We start from the raw sequence: 6,286 nt of genomic DNA, 5'->3' as shown, positions 1-6,286 counted from the left end.
AATACAAGGGGTGATGAATGCAATGCAAGGTAGCCCTCCGGCTTACAGGGTGGAGGCAAAAACAGTAACTGAATGCAAGAAAGCACTGAACAGTCAGAGAGGATCGTTAGTTGCAAAGAAGCGAAGGGAAAACCAGAGGTCTGTGGCATGGCACCTTATCTGCCATCCTGTACATGACAGAACATACAACCAAAATACAACACAACACAACGGAATCATAAAACCAAATATAAAAGGCAACCAAAGACAGCTTACCTTGTCCTTCTAATTGCACTTTGGTACAGAGTCAGATCTCTGTTCAGAAGCAGAACCAAGTCCAAGTTTGCTTTACTTGGTTTTAGTTTGAAGGAACCCTGAATACACCATTTTAAAATTTCATTTTACTGTGTTTCAGAATTCATCCACATGAATGATATGAGGCGTCTTTCCATTTTCATCTGTTTTTTTCAGGCCGGCACATGTAGATAGGGTGTAGGATACTTTCAGGCCCGCTTTTATTACTTTTCCATCTACTCTTGAATAATTGACAGACTGCTGGCAGCCTGGCCTTCCCTCCAGAAGCAAATTGCTCGGATTTTCTGAAAGGGCTGATATATATGCAGAGGAGTTTCCTATAAAGAGAGTCTTCTGTTTACTGCAGAGGTCAGCGACTGTGAACTAACTTTCTCCGCTCTCCCTTTTCAGCTAAACTGAATTTGAATGGCAGGGGAATGTTCTTGTTGAATGGCTTTTGTAAGAGCTGGTTGGACTATGTGCCCCTAGTGTGTGGCACAACGTAGCCCAGCTAGCAGATAGTACAGCATGTACTCCAGGATAATAATAGCAATAACTGTTCATGGAGGGGTGTTGGATAATGGCAGTTAGAATGAGCACGAGGGGATCAGATTAGTTTGCACTGGGCAGTACATTAACTTCAGAGTTGATGACGGCATATCTGTGTTGTACAAGAAAAAGAACTGCAAGAGAAGTATAGTGAAATTTAAGATTTCGTTAAACATATCACTTATGTGCATTTTTTATTTTATTATATTTCAGGTCTGTTTTCTAAATGCAAGCAGTACCATAACTGAGCTCTTTCAGAGCCAAGTGGCATCAGTCTGGTGATGACTCCTGGTGATGCCTCTTATGCTGCCGACGCATACTGTATTAGTGCCTTTGTTGATCCCATCTGGCCACTATATTTTCTGCTTTTCTCTTTTCCCGTTTTCTTTTGCTTGGTGAAGCATGGTTGTCTTCCTTTCTTTACCCACATCATGTGTTCAAAGAATGCCCATTTCTGCTTTAGTATCATGACCTCCAGGCCTTTCTGTCAGGGACAGTGTACTCCTATAACAGTTCTGAGGGAAGCTTTTTGCATATATTAACATAAATGAGTGCTGTCTGCATATCTTTGATGCCAGCTTGTATTTTGTTGCATTTCTCAAATGTTAAACTTTTCCTTTTAATTTCCTGTCAAAACACAGGTTGCCAAGACCCCATAGCCCCTTAAATTTCCATCCATCCCCTTACTCCACGCATAGTCAGAAAATGCAGGCCACAGCTTTTATTAACAAAACAATTCAACAAAATGGGATTGAGCCAGCAGCCTGTTGCTATTACTTTTCACCATTTCAGATTGTCTGCCCATTGTGAGACCAGCAGGGAACACTGTGATCTGTGCCGAAGTAGCCCGCTGTGGGACAGCAGGGCGGCCATCATCTTCACTGCCATGCCATGAAGCAAGGCCTGCCCACTAACCAGCACAGCTAAACCCAGAATGTATTACAAGGTTTAGTGGGATTCCCTGGTGCCGTCACAGCCTCCAAGTGCATCTCTGTCACAGCTTTTACCATTCTTGTTGAACATGCCTGAATAAGAGAGCTCACTTCCTGGGCATGAACACCAAACAGAGCAGAATGATATAAATTATACACCCCTGGCTTGGGTACACCGATCTGCTGTGACAATAAACGTCATTGATGGTTACAAATGCATAGAGTAGGGAGGAGGGATTGCCTGCTGGAGATGAGTAATGGCAGAGGTGCCTACTATTTTAGCCTCTGTGAGGTTCCTTTGGGAATATTTCCTGCTTGAGCTTAGGATAAGTCATAGAAGAGAGGCCGAGAAGGGGTTTGGGACATGCTACCATATTATGGGCTGCTGCTGTGCACTCTGGCCCATTGTCTTCTGTATTCTTGTAGAGGATAACTTTCAAACAAATGCACACAGTATATGATATATGCGTCTTTTATAAAATATGCTTGTCGCTATCCTGCAGCATATACACATATTTAGGCTCACACACACAAATACACGCAATACATTGAAACCACATATATCAATGCATTGAATGTGTGTACTTTTCTTACCTATTTTAAAAATATATACACATATTTTACACACAAAACTAAAGTAGGATTTGCATAATTTTAAAACAAACATGCGTCAAGGAAATTACCAGTTTTATTAATTGGCTACCAGTTCACCCAGTCCTCCAGGTCATCAAGACCATAGTTCCCTGTAAGCTGAGCATGTGAACGATTGCGCTTACATTTCGGAGCATCACTCATAGGTTTCACACGGTCGCTCACATATATTTTTCGTTGTTCCCTACATAGAAATGCAATACTAATACTGGCACTCAAAAATTGTTTTAAAAAATTTGTTGCTCGTACGAAAAAAGTTTTTCACACACCTAGTCACTCTTTTAGCCTGAACACCCCCAGTTCACCCAGACCTCCCATCCAGTCAGCATTGCACAATAAACATTTAATATCAATTGCACTAGATAATGAGAGATGTGAAAATATGCGAGTAAGTTGGCAAATGTTCATACGTGTCTTTTACACCCGTGTTGGCTCCACCCCCGAACCCCCAGACTACCCTCTTTTTATGCACATATATGTTCATGCGAAAGTAAATATGTGCACATATTTTCTATTTTTATGAAATATGAGGCTACTTCTGCATGTACATGCTAATCTTTATAAACATAAAGGGGCAGATTTTAAAACATATGCACGGGCGAACATTAAGAACATAAGAACATGCCATGCTGGGTCAGACCAAGGGTCCATCAAGCCCAGCATCCTGTTTCCAACAGAGGCCAAACCAGGTCACAAGAACCTGGCAAGCACCCAAACACCAAGAAGATCCCATGCACCTAATGCAATTAATAGCAGTGGCTATTCCCTAAGTAAACTTGATTCCCTGTATGTACCGGATTAGTCCAGACTCCTGGGTTATGCCTCCGCACCATCTGCTGGAGACAGAGCAAAACTTGACAGGCTCTGCCATAAATACCAGGGTGCCATCCACAGCCTGCCAGTATTACTCTGTCTCCAGCAGATGGTCTGGGTGCATCTCCCACATCTGATTTGATTTAAAAAGAAAAAAGGGGGTTTAGTTTAGTCAGGTGTTTTTTGTGTGTGGCTTTCTTCTTTCGATTAAGTTTAAAAAATAGACTTCAGGAGGAAGCCGTTGGTAGAGCCGGTCCTTCGCTCCCAGGGGGTTGTCAGGTCCTGAGGGGACCATCCCCCCTGGTCAGGCAGTTGCTGGGACTAAGGGTTTAGGACCCTGTGATAGTGTGCAGCCCAGCCAGGGTGATACCGTGGAGCCCAGCTCACTCACCCCAGCCGGACTGCTTCGGGACCCGACGAGGGACAACTCCAGGTAAAAAAAAAAAAAAAAAGACTTTTTTATTTGTCGGACTGCGGTTCTCGGTCCTCAGTGCGGCGGTGGTGATTTTCGGCGTCTCCTTCCCCCCCTCTCCCCTTCTTCGACGAGGTTTGTGTGCGAGTGAGTTTCGTGGCGCCGAGCATGCCACGTGGTGCGGCCTGCTCGTCGTGCGGTGCGCGCCTCTCCCGGGACGGGCTGTGCTCAGCCTGCATCCCGGGAGGCGAGGGTACCTCGGTTTCGCTTTGGGGGGTGGTTATGAGGCGGCAGACGTTCGCGGTCGGGGAGCACCCCACGGCCCCCCCAAACAGTTTCAAAAAATCGCGGGAAAGTCTGCCATCTTGCCGCTGGCTCTTGCGGCGCCAATTGCATCGGGCCCCAGGGACTCACCGCCCTCACTCTCCCCACAGCGGCCAGCCCCATGGTCTGTTTCTCCAGCGGGGGCATCGGGGGGAGGGCAGGGGGGGGCACAGGCACAGATTCGGAGGGGTCCGATGTTTCCTTTTCTTCAAGATTTATATTGGCAATGCACAGGGCCTTTAAGGCTCGCAAAGCCCACAAGAGGCACTCTACCCAGTTGGGGGGCCCTGACGGGCCATTCCCCACAGACAAGCATCGTCCCCGGTCGGGGAGCTCGGAGAGGCAGTCCAAATCTAAATACCCGTTGATGGCTCTTCCGCCTAGAGTGGACACAGAGTCCTCCTCCGGCTCCTCGGATCAGGAGGTTCATGAGGAGCCCTTCCCGCCCCCGAGGGGGGCTGAGGGAGATGTCACACCGACGCAGGGAGCGGCAAGGCAGAGCCAGGCCTCGGAGGGGGATGACCCGAGGGTAAACCGCCTTTTCAGAAGGGACGAGCTGGCTCTGCTGATTCCCGCCATTCTGGAGGTGTTAGGGATTGCTACTCTGCCCGAGGAGTCTCGGCTTGGATCCATGGATCCGGTGTTGTTAGGGCTGAATTGCCCTCCTACCACATTCCCTTTTCACTTCTCTGCGACGGACCTCTTTCGAGAATGGGATACTCCAGACCTGGGTCTGAAGGTCACGAAGGCTATGGATAAGTTCTATCCCTTGCCAGAGGACGCTCTGGAAGTCCTGCGGGTACCGAAGGTGGATGCCGTAGTCTCGGCGGTCACAAAGAGGACGACCATCCCAGTCACAGGAACCACGGCGTTGAAGGACCTGCAGGACCGCAAGTTGGAGATTCAGCTGAAGAAGATTTTTGAAGTCTCCGCCTTGGGGGCTCGATCAGCAATTTGCAGTAACTTTGCGTTACGGGCTGGTCTTCGTTGGGTGCAACAACTGCTTGCCAACGAGGGTCTGTCCGAGGAAGAAGCCAGGCAGGCGGGTTGCCTCGAGGCGGTCGTGGCTTATAGTGCGGATGCCCTGTATGACCTTCTTAGAACTTCGGCCCACTCCATGGGTTCGCCTGTGTCAGCCAGGCAACTCTTGTGGTTACGGAACTGGTCTGCGGACGGGGCCTCCAAATTGCGCTTGGGTTCCTTACCCTTTAAGGGTAAGCTTTTCTTCGGGAAAGAATTGGAAGATATGATACAATTGCTGGGCGAAAATAAAGGGTACCAACTCCCGGAGGACAGGCCACGTTCTAAGGGGTCTTTCTCGTCCAGACCCAGGTTTCGGGGAAGCCTAAGGCTCGTGTTCCTCGCTCGAGTACCCCTTCATCCTCCTTTCATTCCGGAGGGGGGGTAGGCAGCAGTCCCAGCCCTTTCGAGGAAGACGTTTTGGTAGACCCGCGATCACCTCCTTGTCTGCCGGCGGTAATTCGACACAGTGATGTCCCACCAGTCCATCCCTCTGTGCCGAAAGTAGGGGGCTGACTGGCTCTCTTTTACGAGGTATGGACCACAATTACGACAGACCAGTGGGTACTTTCTGTAATAAAACACGGCTACGCTTTAGATTTTGCTCGCCTCCCCAATCAGAGATTTTTCCCATCCCCGTGCGGTCACGCGGAGAAGCGGCAAGCGGTTCAGCAGACTTTGCTCTGGTTGTCGCATCTGGGGGCAATTGTTCCAGTTCCCACCTTGGAGCAACGAAGAGGACACTACTCCATATACTTCGTTGTTCCAAAGAAAGACGGTGCCTCCCGGCCCATACTAGATCTCAAGGACGTCAACACATTTCTCGGATACCACGTTTTCGCATGGAAACCTTGAGGGCCGTGATTGCTCCTGTGAGGCCAGGGGAGTTCCTGGCTTCGCTGGATCTCACGGAGGCGTACCTGCACATTGGAATCTGGAAGGATCATCAGAATTACCTCAGGTTCTATGTGATAGGGGAAGCACTATCAGTTTCAAGTGTTACCGTTTGGTCTCGCGACGGCCCCCAGGACCTTCACCAAGATCATGGTGGTGGTCGCAGCACAGTTATGCCGGGAGGGGCTGTTAGTCCATCCATATCTGGACGACTAGTTGATACGAGCGAAGTCCGAGGCACTTTGTCGTTCAGCGATTCAGCGGGTTCTGCAGCTGTTGCACTCCCTCGGCTGGGTAGTCAATACAGCAAAGAGTCACCTCAATCCGTCTCAGTCGCTGGAAGTTTTGGGAGCTTTATTCGATACACGGCAAGGCAAGGTTTTTCTATCCATCGAGCGCAGTCACAAATTACATCAAG

At 48.7% G+C, this 6,286-nt stretch overlaps 1 protein-coding gene across 1 annotated transcript in view; it reads right to left on the bottom strand.

Annotated features, from left to right (window-relative positions):
* Positions 1 to 754, bottom strand: part of STX19 (syntaxin 19) — a 114,761-nt gene extending 114,007 nt beyond the window's left edge. The window contains exon 1 of the mRNA XM_029578987.1: positions 256 to 754. The gene's annotated coding sequence lies outside the window, so the exon portion shown is untranslated. The remainder of the gene's footprint in view (positions 1 to 255) is intronic.
* Positions 755 to 6,286: the final 5,532 nt, after the last annotated feature.

This window comes from Rhinatrema bivittatum, chromosome 15, assembly GCF_901001135.1.
Source record: "Rhinatrema bivittatum chromosome 15, aRhiBiv1.1, whole genome shotgun sequence".
Lineage (NCBI taxonomy): Eukaryota > Metazoa > Chordata > Amphibia > Gymnophiona > Rhinatrematidae > Rhinatrema > Rhinatrema bivittatum.
Note: the sequence above shows the minus strand (reverse complement) of the source record. Positions and strands in the feature narration are given on the sequence as shown.